The sequence below is a fragment of the Myripristis murdjan genome, chromosome 7 (genome assembly GCF_902150065.1).
Source record: "Myripristis murdjan chromosome 7, fMyrMur1.1, whole genome shotgun sequence".
NCBI classification, from domain to species: Eukaryota; Metazoa; Chordata; class Actinopteri; order Holocentriformes; family Holocentridae; genus Myripristis; species Myripristis murdjan.
The window spans coordinates 25142412-25156216 of NC_043986.1; positions in this window are offsets into that span (position 1 = coordinate 25142412).

Genomic DNA, 13805 nt, shown 5'->3' on the forward strand with positions numbered 1-13805 from the left:
CCTCTGCTGTGGCCACATCTTAATAAAACCTTACGGTGGGCTAAAGCCTTCCACTGTTTTTAGTATCGAGCCACGTGAACTAATGACATATGAACAAGTGGAAAAAGAAGCTGTAGAAGGAACTGAGGATATTACATATATTAGTGTACTGAGTGTGTTTCCTCCTCTGCAGAGTTTCTTCTAGTCTACTTGTACTAATTTACGGTGTCTTTTAGCGTGTCATTCAAAGGGTTTTATCCATGTTTTGCAAATGATGGACAATGTTGAACTGTATTATTCTTTTGGCAGTGAAGATCATAAAGGGTACAGAGGGGGGTTGTGCTATAATTACACTCTGTTGTTCATTAAACTCCACAGCACTAATTGTGTCTAGCAAATCATTCTGTTGAAAACCCCTCTGAATGCCTTTTCTGTTGAACTCTGCAGAGGAAATCTTTTATATTGAAAACAATGTATGCACTAAACATATATATGCAGTTCAGGTGTGTCATTTCATGTTTCATAAATGAGCTATTTGTAAAAAATCCTAACAATTCCCCCTCTTTTGATAGAGTTCTGGGAATGTATGAAAGAGAACATAATAAGAGTAAAGTTGCCATGGTGAGGGATGTATATGCGGGATTACTTGTGGGTGAAATGGAAAACCTGCAAGTTGATCTTCACTCTATGAAAATGTGATTCCACTGGCGAGGATCACCATAAACATGGAAATGAGAATGCCAGGATGGATAAACCTTTTTCTCTGGAACATGAGTGCCAATAGTTCTGCTGATGACAATCGCAAAAGCGCTTTTCCATTATTCGCTCTGGTGCGTTTGAACTTGTATTTGTCAGCGTTGGCGATCCGTTTCAGCCTGCAATGTATTTAGTATCAAAGGCAAAAAAAAAAAAAAAAAAATACAATATGTGTTACATGTTGAGGTGAAGTGATGATTCCTCAGGTGTGGTCAGGCACTGGGCGCCTGGACAAGGTCTTTGTTGTCTGTCAATAGTGGATCAAAGCTTCCTATTGACTGACACAGCAGCTCAGGCAGCAGTGATGGTTCCACTTGTGATGATAAGCCTCCACGTCAATAAAGTGACAGGAATGAGACCTCACTCATTTATAAAAAGAAGAAAAAAAGACACAGAACAGAGCCTCCCTCTGTTCTGGTATCAGGTGACCTTTAATAGGCTACAATGGAGTGCTAATTTGCATTTCCTGATATGGTCAATGGAATTTTTTTACATTTTGGGTGGTCATTTTGGATTATTGGCTAAGGTTGGGATTTGGTTATGTCACGGAAGGTGGAAGGTGTAGGACCCAAAAGCAGGAGCCAGGACGCATGGAGCTCAGCAACAAAAATATATTTAACTAGATCACCATGAATGCAGGGAACACAAGACAGGAATGACTAAACAGTACAATACAATAAAGCACAATGAACCAACAAGGAACAGAAATCAAAACAGCACTTAAATGCACAAGAACTAATGATCAAACAAGACACACCTGGGGAAGGGGCTGAGCACAAGACAGGAGAACTTGCCCTGCGTTCCAATACTCATACTACCATACTGTTTAGTAGGGGAAAAAAAGAATTAGCATGCATATTTCATACTAAACTACATACTTTGTAAGGGCAGCTGCAGTACATACTAAAAGTAAAAAGTATAAGTATGCAATTTGGAACGCAGGGACAGAGTATAGGCTGAGGTTAAACACCAGGAGGGATCAGAACAATCAGGGATAATTGACAGACACAGGACAGGTGTGGCACTGGGAGAAGCAAACAAGACACAGGTGAAATCACTAAAAAAAAAAAAAGAACCAGGCAAAGGAAACACATGAAAACAGATATACATGACCAAACAAAACACAAGAAGCACAAAACCATGACAGGTTAATGTTATTTTTGTTGTTTTTGTTGTTGTTGTTGTTGTTAAAAAAAAGTTGCAAAAAAAGCCTATATAAAGAGGTCCAATAGCTACAGTGCCATCAGTGTCTGAAACAACAACCTGATACTGATGATATTTTATATGTATTTAATTAATGTGCCCCAGACAGGGGCACATTAACCGAGCCTGACCCGAACCCAACATGCATTCTTTTTTTGGTGTGTCCAAGCCCAATCCTTGACCGAGATTTTACTTGTCCTCCATCACTAGGTTACATTTACCACCCAAAATAGTCTATGTGTTGCCTTCAGCATTTTGCCCAAACCCTGCCATCGGGACCCTACTAATTGGGTCAACGCTTGGGTCAGGTATCCCCATTTTGAGACCCACTGCTGCAGACAATGAATGTAGGACAGTTAGAAAATTCTGTCGCTGTACAAGAAATGCAAACTATTGTGTGTGTGAATGTTTCGCAAATTTAGGGTTACTATCTAAACAGGAGGAGGATAACATATGCAGTTCAAGGGTCAGTCATAGGGGGGCAAAAGGAATAAAATCTGAGCTGATGTTCTGATTAGATCGTGAAAGTAGCTTTTAATTCAGCAGGAGAAAAAACCAAGTAGGCCTCTGTCAGCATAGAAAGGACTTCAGAATCTCACTGCTTCATGGTGTCAATAACGAAAAAAAAAAAAAAAAAACACTTTAATGGAAAATTACATATTACATTTAGTTCACCAGCCCTGTAAAAAATATATTTTTCAGCATATATGTTGTATATGACACAGAAACACGTCCCCACTGTCTTTCTATTAGATCCGGCCCTCAAGGTGACAGGTAATGGAACAGAGGCACAATCAAGCTGTCATCTGCAGTAGGAGCAGGCCAGCCTCTGCTGCCCTCTCTGAATGACAGGAGGACTCCCATCTTCCTTTGCAACAAAGACACAAAAACAACACTGGGGCCCAGCTTGTAATAGACACATTGTAACCTGTCAAAGCCAACGTGACAACTAAATGACACATTCAGTTTTGCCTCTGCAGAGTGCTCAGGGTAGATGGAAGCTTTTCATTAGTGGACAATGCCATATTTTGTTGAATATATTTTCAAAAAGTATAATGCAGGGTGAGGTCTTACACAGTGTGGCTGTTCATTATTTTTTTTTTTCTTCTGAATGGTTACAGTAATCGCTAACAGCCATGAAGCAATGACCCATTTTGCACAGTTCCCCATCGAATCAAGATGCATCAGACACCAGATATATGTGATGTGCTATTATAAATAAAGAGATATTAAAAGGTGTTTCCATTTCACAGGATATATACTTGATTCATACAGTGCACATTCTCTCCACGGCTGCCTCTTCCTCAGTGATGTGGTGCCTGGATTCGTCACTGTGACTGAAATTTCCTGCTCCCTCTATTGATTTCCCTTGAAGAAACAGTCAAAGAGTTTCTCCATCTCAGCCTCATTCTTCCTCTTTTCACTTTTAGAGGTGTGATCACCTGGAAAGCACCACATTCCAGTGCTGGTGAGAAGAGACTGCAATGTGCAAAGTCATGTTCACAAACCACGGCACATCTGCACTGAGGTTTTTCTCTTAGCTGTGGGACTTGTCTTTTGACTACGCCTCCCCATACCTACATAATAAAAGAACAACTTAAAAAAAAAGATTTATAATTAATGATTCCCACTCAAAATCCTCACTCTTTGTCTCGCTGATAAAAAGCAGAGAAAGCTAAACTTCTTTGGATCATTGCATCAAACTCTGTGTTCATTAAGGTTTTAGCATGAAAAGGAAATGTTATGAGAAGTCACAGCCGGTGGTGAATATAAAAATGGATCTGTATATGCAAGTTAGTGTATGGGCTAGTTCAAACTTGTAACTGATTTTGTAATGACGTTATTACATATTGTGGTAAAGGCTGACTGACAATCATGAATACAAGGAAATAATACATTTCTTTTGCAATATTTCACTCAGGTTTTAAACCATGGCTGTATACCCGGTCCCACAGATTGCCATTGTATGTATGGATATATTAGACTGAACACTTTTATACCCCACTTTTCCCTCCTAATTTTCCTATTAAAATAGCAAGAAAATGTCTGCCAGTAGCGAGCCTGCCAAAGCGCTGATGAATCTTAAATATGAACCGTGAAAAAAAAAAAAAAAAAAAAAAAATCAGGCTTATGAGAAACTGGCAGTTTTCTCTTTTGAAAATTGGGTTTTTGCTAAAGGTATTTTAGATCTAAATCACATGTCTAAGGTGTGGTTCTACATTCTGCAAGTTCTGCCATTGTGCATTGTGTGTCTGTGTGTGTGTGTGTGTGTGTGTGTGTAGGTGGGTGGGTAGGTGTGTGAGTCAAGGTGGTGGGGGCATCCGCTCTTTAAACATATACCCCATGGCTGCTTGTATAACAGACAGCCCTGCTACTGATCAAGCAGCTGATTCAAAAGCAAAGCAAGCTCTTTAATCAGATAGAGTGCGGTATTTCACCCAAAAAATCTGTTTTATCAACCTCTTTATCATCCTCCCCAGCCTCAGACAACACAATCTGGCTGCTTTTTAGCCTTTACATTCAGAACTGGCTCCAAAAAGTCTTATTAAAATCACTAATTCAAAATGACAATGTCAAAGCTGAGCTCACACTTACAAAAAACCCCAAAAAAACAATCCCGTGGCAAGCCGCTGTCCACAACAAGTGTGGACACATGGACGTGTGCACATGGACCACAACACCTGCCAATGCTTATTTCAAGTCAGCCCTGGGCTACCTCTGGAAGAGGTGGTTTCCAGAGCATCCAGGTGGAGGGCTTAGCATTTCATGGGACAAAGACCATGATGTGAACAACCTGTAATGGGTCATTCTCACTGGAATTTGTTGTGTTTGCAGTTTCTTCACCTCATGTTTCTGTTGAAAAAGCAACAAAATGGATGGTAACAGTCAGACTGCCGATAGTGTTTTAGACCAGGCACAAGGCCAGCCCAGTAAAATGCATTAAAATGCTTTTCTCTGCATTATAAGAGAGTCACATCACATCTCACACACACACACACACACACACACACACACACACACAAATATATGTGTGTGTGTATATATATATATATATATATATATATAGAGAGAGAGAGAGAGAGAGAGAGAGAGCGCTGTAACTTGTAACAGTGAGCTCTGTTGAGGTTGTTGTATAGGAAGTCCTATAGCCAGAGGCACATTCCATTATAGTCAATACCACAATATGAGGCATGAGAAATAATCACAGTGATTTTCACATATGAATAGCCTATATTGTTTGAACAAATACTGGAACCTGTGACCTGCCAGCTTTCAGAAATAGGCTCAGGTCACAGCCACTTCCCACGCGTTTCCACACTGTCATACATAATGCTCTAACTCTCGCTGATAGAAGTTATTCACATAGACTCATTTTCCTCTTGTTTATCACCCACTCACACTGAGAGAGACAAAGATATCCACTGTTTTAATGCAAAATCAACAATAGAATGTTTTTTTTTTTTTTTTTTTTTTTTTTTCAAACCAATTAGTGCTTTTCAAGGCAAAACAGGAATAACAACTGATCTCTGCCAAACAGACACAGCTGTGCCTGTTTGGCACCTGAACTGTATTTTGGTTGGGGTTTTGACAGATGGTAATACCACTGCATGGGGTTTTTGAGAAGAGCTATTTTCAGTATCATTGTGTCCCTCCATTAGCACACATAGTATGGTGTGCAACACGTGATGTGCACCACAGAATTCCTGCCATGGGTACCAAACATTATAAAAGCACCACATAATACTGTAATCTCTTTTTCTTTGCACATTACCTTGCTGTTAGGCTTAACACTTACCTCACCGCTGCTCCTGGCACAGCAACATACCGCTCCTGCCAACTTGCTCTTGTTTTACCACAACAGGTCAACTAATGAGAAAATTAGATGATCAATCTCAGTAATCCCTCCCACACTCACTCTGTTACTTAATTCATCCGTGCATGGCTGGGGGGCCTGACAATATCTGGTATCATTTGGAGAACCCCATGCAGTAATTCTTGAAATATGTTGCCTTTTAGTGAAAGTTTCATCTGTGACTCTCATTATCTCCATGGGCACCATCATCACATCTGTCCAAATTCTGTTGTGAATGATTTGACCTTTTCTGATTAATGCCATCGTGATTACCGCATGAGTAGCATCCCCTCTGGTATTCATGCAACGCAGAGCTACAAAATAAGCCATTTTAGAGTTTCTACTGTGATTACAATGGTAGGGTACAAGAGTGAGATAGCTCATCAGTTTCCCTTGAAAAAAAAAAAAAAAAGTCAGAGTTGTAATTTTCTTACTAAGAATTCTCCCCTGAAAAGTGTCTCATTTTCTTCTCAACTCTGGAATAGTGGCAGCAAACAGTGGCTGACTGGCTTCTTTTCTCCAGTAGCCCTAATTTCCTCTGAGGAGTCAGTGGTTTATTTGACTACATTATGTCAGTGTATGAACAAAAATATGTGGGCAACTTGCAAAGACTTTGTTACACAACATCTCAGCATACTTTGTTAATGAGAACCACAAGCTTTTAAAGCATTCCTATTTGATTCCATAAAATAATGGGAATCTTTTTGAAGGGGTGTGGTGGGTGGTTTCTTGGCAATTATTGTGGTTCCAAGTCCATTAGAAACAGGGGGGAGCATGTGAGCATGTGTGTGTGTGTTTGTGGATAAAATATTCCCCTTGTCAGAACAATGAAACATCACATCACTCTGAGCCCTGTGAAGACGTAGTGGCTGTGGAGTCTCGGCTTCTGAAGGCCACGGCGAACACGAGGCAGCTCACAAACAAAGACATAACCAATCGATCTCAACACAGTGAGAGACCTCAGCTCTTGGCTTGCAGTGAGGATTGCCAAACGGGTTGCCGTCCTTTAAGCCTTTGGGACCCTTTCACACATCAATGGGTGAAGTTTGTAGCTCCGTATCCACTTTACATATTAACTAGAGTGGATTAACTTCAGAGCGTTTTTTCAAATCCAGCATCGTGTTTGCCTGAGACTTGCCCTCATTAAATATGGAACGGCAATTAGACATCTGTGGGAAACAAATACTAAACGAAAGAATAGTGGATGATGATCAGTCCAGTGTTCTGGAGCATTAATGCACCTCTGCATCGGATTGTGTGCACTAATACAGTTGATTATATTGCTTCTGTAATCTTTGCTGCAGACAGTAATATGGCCACATAAATAAACAAGCATGGAGCACCATAGAATTCCTATGGGTGGTAATTAAAGGCACAGAATATACTGGTGTTTAGAAGAAGACAAAGAAGAACAAGAAGATTGCAACCATTATGAAGGAAAAATAATACCAAATTGAAGCCAGTAAAACAAACAATAACAAGGATACCCAGCAACAACAATGATGATGATAATAACAATATTATAACATTCTAACATTAATACTCTAAACATACACACATACTGCCTTCATGAAGAATAAAAAATAGAAATTGAAATTGGTAAAATAAATTATAACAAGGTCAGACATGAATTTAACATTGCAGAGGAATAAAAGCAGGAATAATGAAAGACATTAGCTGCATACATGCCTCCATAAAAATGAGTTGAACTGAGCTGAAGGAAACTGACAGAGTCTTTGACATTATCTAGCCATGTAGGACACACATCACACTTTGATTGTTAGGCTTAACAGACAAATAGAGCTGAGTGTGCTGAGTGTGGTTAACAGAACATATGAAGAAAACAGTACTGGCCCAAGAACAGACCCTTGTGGCACACCATAAATTATTAATGAGCCAAAAGAATTAGTTAAGTTAAAAAGATAAGTTAAGAATGACTTTTTTTGCTTGTTTGTTTGAATGATATGTTGACCCCCAGTCCAGGAAAGTATAAATACCAACCCAGTTTCTGTATTTATCAGTAACAATAGCTTGATCAGTTCTACTGAACACCATGCTAAACTAAAGTAACACCAACATTGAGCACTTGCCAGCATCTGATTGTATCATTTGTAGCTCAAAGGAAAACAGCCTCTCCATCACCTCAAGGCAGTTTGAAGATAAAAAGCCTCTGAAACCTTTGAAACAGGTCTAGGATTATTGGACACTGACAGGGCTTCTACAAGAGAGCTATTTAGTATCTTTAAATAGTCAGGAACACAACCAGTGAAGATGCTGTTCACAAAGCAAAGTGATCTGAGGCCATGTACCTATACAATATCAATACAATACCTTCAGTGACAATTAGGACCTGATTTACCAACTTGAATTCACAGAAACATTTAGCTCTCCATTGTTTGAGTTTTTTAGTTCTTACTTTAAAAAAAAAAAAAAAAAAATCCAAATTTCAAAGGTTTTATGTACAGCATGCCTAAATTCCAGTGTACTGTGATTAATAATTATGGGTTAGAAATACTTCCAAGGTGAATTTGGTTTTTGAGATGATTTCTAAATTATTTACACCTCCAGTCTGTATTGGACTGCTAATACGAATGAGCCAAAACTTGCATATATCCAGGCTCACTGTCTACTGATCTAAAAGTAAAAGTGGACAGCCCTGCCACCAAAAGCCGAAACATGGAATTGAAGGCATATTTTTATTTCATCCTTGCACTGTATCTTGATTTATCTTGTTAAATGTTGACTTAGCTGAAGCATGAATTATTCCTAACGTGCACAGCCAGCAATCTATATGCAGTGTGTAGCAAAGAAGAGATGAAAATGATTAGTAGTAGTGGCTGTAGTAGCACTGTTGTTGTCAGTGTTGCTTCCCGGTTGTTGTACCATCAAGAGATACGTTACAGTAAATGAATGAAACTGGAAACTAGTGTGTATTTTATACAGGCAGGCCATAAATGTAATATAATGTCAATGTAATTTTTTATAGGGAAATCTCTTCTCTCCTGTCGATTATCATTCCTTTTTCAGCTCTTACTGTCTTTGAAGGCCTTCTCAAATACTCTTAGGCATCTCTGGAACAAAACATTGCCTGATAACCTGCATTTCATACAAATTAGACCATTTCTCATTTCTTTAACACTCTTGCTCATTGAGGCAGCCTTTGCATTGTGTACTGCAGTCAAAATAAAGTGAATGTGTTTCCTGCTGAATGAAACAACTGATCATTCTGCTTCTTTTTAGATAAAGACCTGACATTTCCCTAATGTTACTCGGGTTATGATCTGTTTGATATCATTTGTAGTATAGTATGAATCATAATGTCATCACAGAATTTGTTTTATTTTTTATTGCATCCAGTTTTGATTGGATTTTGATTCTCCGTCTCTTTACTTCATTGTGGGGAAACTGCATTTGATTATTTAACTGAAAGACAGAAAGACACTTCCTGTGCTTAAGAGATCATTAATTTTTTGAAACAGTTTACTCATACACAGCTGACTGCAAAAACATAATTTCACATGCACCAAAAAATGATAAACATTTAGGATTTGCCCGAGTCCCAAGCAGATGGCTCTGGATTACCACTCGCATTAGCTGTGATTTGCCATTATGGCATCGTATAGCACTGAAGTGAAAAAAAAAAAAAAAATAGATTGAGATTGACTTGTCCAATACATTGACTTCTGCAGTTCCTATTCAGTTCAAGACAGGTAGATCAATAAAGGGATAATGGCCTTTAACACAGGCAACACAATTTTGAGGTAATGCCCCGTGGAGAATTTGCAGACGTGCCATGCATACTGGGAATAGTTTTAGTTACTAGTGTTTGCATGTAGGATTTTATCATCTTTGTGTTTTGTTTGTGTTCACTCCAATGCTGGATTCTGCATCATAAGACGTGAATTATATAATTGTAATTTTATGGCAGTTTGCAGTTGTAAACCCTGTAGCTTTCACTTTCTGTGCTGGTGGTGTTACAGGGTGTAGTTTAATTACCAATATTATCCATAAACAACACATCCCTTCTATGGCAATGAAGAACAAAAGATGATTGACAGCGTGCTAAAAACAAAACTGTGACATTTGTGTTGGCTGTGATGAGTGTTGCCTCTTAACATTTACTCTGCTAGCCATAGCTTCCCCGTCATCCTCATACCTCATCATAGCTTTAGCACCACTTGTCTAAAATTGGACTCCCTGCTGAGTGTGAGCTGGCCCACACCGGCCCTCCTCTCGGCCGGGCAACCCACTGGACAAATATAAACCGGCGTGTGAATCTCAAAAGAGAGTGATTATTCTCATTTCAAGGTGGGTTTGGGGAGGGGGTTGCACTGCTTGCTAGATGGTGGTTACCATGGATTTCTCTCAAAAGCTTTTTGAATAATGGCACATCCCACTTCTGATGTCAGAGCTTGGAGCTGTTGATGTGAAAGGGAGGAGGAAGGAGTGGAGAGAGAGGAAAAGAGAGAGAGAGAGAGAGATGGGAAACAGTGAGGGAGGGAGGGAGAGAGGGAGGGAGGGAGGGAGGAGAGGCAGTAGCCTGTTGCTCATGATCATCTAATAACCTCCTCGTACTCTACGAGCCTTGTGCCTGTGCACAGACAAAGCAGAGTTGAGTGAGAAGGGTCCAGCACTGGAAGAAGCACAATTCGCGTTTCTTTCCTTGTTTGTTCCCCTCTGTGCCTTCAGGCAGCTTCAACAAACTACCACTGACGGCTTGCTGAGGGACTGCTTGAGGAGCACAGTGAGTATTTGTATTCATTTATTTTTTTTAAAATGTATTTGCATGCTTTTCATACATCTGTCTCCTCATTTTATCGTTTGTGGTACGTCGCACAGTTTGAGAGTTTGTTGCAACAGCACTAGTTTACCAGACAGAACTGATTTTCAAGTTGCAAATGACAAAGCTGACTCCATAGGAACTGTTTGATGAGGCAATGTCTGGACTATCTACTATTCATCAGTGAATGTTTGCGTCCATTTTTTTTCCAATGTTGGCTTTTGTCCCTTTTATTCACTTTACAACAACTGGTTAATGAAAGCATTCAGTCCCTTTCTAAAAACAACTTAAGAAATGACATGGCACTAATAGATTATATGGCTCAGCTTTTATTATTTAATGCACCACTAAAATAGAGCTAATAGCATATTTACTCTGAAGTTCATGTTTAATTTTGCCTCTGTCAGCCTATTTACAACATGTCTTTAACAGATGACAGTAATTTGCATACTGGATACACTGCATGCACACCATGGTAACAAGGCTGCAGTTAATGTACACTACATACACTACAGCATGTTATGGTCTGTCAACATTTACCGATTTACCTCTTCGTAGACCAGAGCTTGTAATTTTATAGCTGGAGCTGGACCGTTGCACTTGTTGAAATGAAACATTTTCTGTGTCACATAATACTCAAAACAATTGCTCCCCATAATCATTCTCAAACTAATTGCTTAAAAATTGGACAAACTTTTGATTCTGAGAGTCACTCCACTGAATTATGGCAGATACAATGACGCTGCAGGAGTTCATTTTCAATGCAACACGTGGTCTCACATGCGAGATTATGTTAGCGCGGCAGTTAATACACTGTGATTCACCCTGTAATGTGATTTTGCGTCCACAATGCAAATGCCTCTCGAAGACCTTCAAATCAGTGATATATGATACATCATAGATCATTGTCTCTCCCTCCTCCAGGTAATTCTGATTATAATGAGATGAACTAATGACTTTGCCCTGTTCCAGCAGCCACAGTGGCGATCTCACTCTCTCTCTCCTCCACACGGAGGGGTCAGCAAAGTAATTATAATCTGCTATTCCCAGATCCCAGGTGTCTTTGTGTGTAAGGTGTCTGAGATAGATGTCTGACGTATCATTACAGAAGGTCAAAGAGTCATGGTCCAGCCAGCGACACTATCTCCCAGAGCACCACATGGTATGCAAAAAGACCCTTTAATCGGGGATCACAGTCAACACAAATTAAGTGATAGATGTTTTTTGAAAGTACAAGCAGGGCTTATGTCGTTTTCTTACTTGCCATGATCACAATGTAAGATATTGCACTTTGGCGGCCTGTCAGTTTGGGCCATGTTTTAATAAGACTATAGTGAAGTGTTTCCCTCTATCCTGTCCCATCTATATTGATCCAAGGGTTTCCTGCATTTTCTCCTAAAGCTTATCAAGCCAGGCTATAATTAATAAAATAAAATTAAATTAAATAAAACTAATTTCACCGGCCGTTTTGACCTTGGTTACAATGCATGACTAGTAATCCTTCCTGTGACAGAAAGCTGCAGTTTTTGGCGGAAACATTTTCAGTGCTGCCTGTGTCTTATTTTGTTGTTTGGTAAGTAAATTCAAATTCCTCTCACACTAAACAAATTGCCCAGTGCAGTAATTGTCTGGTCCATTTATTTCCTCTCATCAGCTAAAGTAGTTTTTGAGTCACAATCTAATAATAGTGCTAAGAGTGGATGTTTTCCCACTTTCAGCCCTGCGCCAATCTCTCTGCCTCCCTTTGATCTGTCATTGTTTGTACCTGCTGTCACCCCGTCCCGCAGGGACCTTTAGTGGGACTGGTGCAGAGATCTTTTCAAACATGCTGTCTGGGAGAGTGACAGACAGTCTGCTCTTCACGGGGATGAGACTGCGTCTGCCTGTGCGCGTACCTGGCCCACAGCGACACTTTGAACAGTTCTCAGTGAAGAAGAAATTGTTTACATGGCTCAGGGTGATTAGGTCATTGGATCAGTGTAGGATGGCATGAAAAAGCAACAAAATAGGACAGGATGGGTAATAGATTAATGCACATAGACAATGCTGGGAAGTTGATGTTATATAATCTTATATAATCAAGTTTAGTTGAGTACTCGCAAACTGTGAGAGTGTACAGTCATCCACTTAGGAAACAGAAAAAAGGCTCAATTGCAAAAAAAAAAAAAAAAAAAAAAAAAACAATACAGGATTCTACCCACAAATCTCAATCCAAAACACTTTATTTTAAGCACCAAATCCCCTCACCCCTCAATTAACCATTTAAACTCGGTGGTTAAACCTTAACAAATGCTTTCCATCACGCCATGGCATGGTGGTAATCACATGCAAGGATTTCATTAACATTTATAAACATGTTTTAAATGGGGCAATTCACAGTCGCACCTGAAAGCATGCCTAACAATGCTCTGCAAAAGTTGTGAATTCTCCACTTATAAATGTTAATGGACTTGCCATTATGTTGTGGTGGGTTTGCAAGCATTAGATTGTTTACACACCATGTCTGAATGCTTAATTGAAGGGGTAAAAATTAAGTTACCAAGAGCGTCAACACAGAATTTGTGCAAAGAATGCTCTATAAGTTTGAATCATTTATCCTTTTTACATGTACCAGCATTATAATGAGAGATCTCTGTTAACAACCAGACCCACACACCCCTCTTTGAGTGTAAAGCGCAGAGGTGAGGGTGAAATATTCAGGCAGCACACTAAATATTGTCTGTCACAGTTTGCTAGTGCTAAGAGGCTGACTGCAGAGTGCTAAGGCATAATATGGAGCAGTGATGCAGAAACCTGTGGATTTGGTGTTTCGGCTCAAAGCCTGCCTGGGGGATAGGGTGCCTTAAGGCATAAGGACGGTCAGGGAGGGCACAGAAATACACCGTCGACACAAAATGAGAGAGATGTGGCGATTCTCCTTTACTCTTTGTTAGAAAGACATTTCGGGAGCAGAGCAGAAGAAAAAGAAATGATTCGGTGACTGCAAAGGACGTTTCCAAAGGTTACTGGCTTTTTAGCATTTCAAATAAGATGGTGAAACTATGTTATAAAGCTGACAGGGATGGCGCAAAAGAACAGATGCGGCAGCTCTCTTGAACATTCAAATGGAAGATCAGCACCCGTTGTAGGTATTCCAGCTGCAAGACCCAACTTTCAAACTGAATGCGAAACAATCAGCCATTAAATGCCAACATGGGTCGTTACGGAAGCTCATCTCCGCTGCACAGAGTCTCT